The sequence below is a fragment of the Silene latifolia genome, chromosome 5, assembly GCF_048544455.1.
Source record: "Silene latifolia isolate original U9 population chromosome 5, ASM4854445v1, whole genome shotgun sequence".
Taxonomy (NCBI): domain Eukaryota; kingdom Viridiplantae; phylum Streptophyta; class Magnoliopsida; order Caryophyllales; family Caryophyllaceae; genus Silene; species Silene latifolia.
In genome coordinates, this window is record NC_133530.1 from 89,889,042 (window position 1) to 89,890,346 (window position 1,305).

General features: G+C 29.5%; 1 long non-coding RNA gene across 1 annotated transcript; it reads left to right on the forward strand.

The window, feature by feature from the left end:
- The first annotated feature begins 213 nt into the window (after positions 1 to 213).
- On the forward strand, positions 214 to 829 carry LOC141656245 (uncharacterized). Its single transcript, XR_012548446.1, has 2 exons — positions 214 to 473; positions 559 to 829. It is a non-coding gene; the product is annotated as an uncharacterized LOC141656245 (long non-coding RNA).
- The last annotated feature ends 476 nt before the right edge of the window (positions 830 to 1,305 follow it).

The following is a 1,305-nucleotide window of genomic DNA, read 5'->3' on the forward strand; positions in this document are numbered from 1 at the left end:
CCTATTAATTGCTACACTTTCCAAAGATCATTAGCAATATTAATCTAATTTTTTTATACTAATCTCTATACTAATTATTTTTTGTTTCTTATATTTATTTTATGTTCTTATTTATTTTAACCTCATTTCTCTAACTAAAAAAAATCGTTTCTCTCACTTAAAAAAAATCGGATATTTTTTTCCCCAAATCTAATAATCCATAAAAAAAAATCAGTATATTTTTTTTCCCAAATCTAATAATTCCTTAAAAAAATAAGTATATTTTGTTTCCAAATCTAATAATCATATTTAATTATTAAAATCTCATACTATATTTCAATTGTATCGACACCACCATCATCTTTAATATGAGTTTTAATCAATCTTGTTCTTGCGATTCACATTGTTATCATAACTTGGTTCCAATCCGTCAACTCGTGAAGAAAAATGGACCTAACAAAGGAAGGTTTTTTTATCGTTGTCCCTTATGGAAGGTATATTTATGTTTATAGCTCAAAATAATATAATTAGTATAATATCTATGTTTATTGCTCTAATTAATTTTTAATGCATCTTTAGACTGAAGATTGTGGTTACTTTGTATGGGATGAATGCGTGGAGGTTGATCGGAACATGAACAGGTTGATTGATCTAAACAACTCTTTGGAGGATAGGTTACGGCAATTGACATCGGAAAATATTAAATTGAAATCTCAGAAGTTACGTGCTACTAAATCAGAAAAGTTAGCTCGTCGGTTATTGTATTATTCATGGGTTGTATTTGTATTATTATTATCAATTTGTATTGTGATAATACTACATAAATAAGAGAAGAAGCTTTAATTTGTTATTGATTGTTGATCTAAATTTGTATTTTGACGATAGTTGTCCATTATTCGTTGTCGATCAAAAATAATTTCGGTCTCGGTTTGTTATGCTTGATTATTAAGGTTTTAAAAACTTAAAATGAATCAATTGCAAAAAGAAAAACATTTAATTTGTAATGTGTTAACTTTGCAAATTGCAAATTGCAAATGACATCTACTTACCGACGGCCCAAGTAAATGAATGGATGAAAATGGCCCAATTGAGGAAGTAAATGGGTCGACGAGAAAGAATGGATGAAAATGGCCCAATTGAGGAAGTAAATGGGTCGACGAAAAGTAATCGATGAAAATGGCCCAATTGAGGAAGTAATAATGGGTCTAGTTACCGAAGGCCCAAGTAAGTTAGTTGATAAATAGAATGAGCCCAAATTGTTATATAAGACCTATATTTTGATTGGGCTTTTCCCCTATTGGGGCCACATTCCTAATGGTCTGGTTT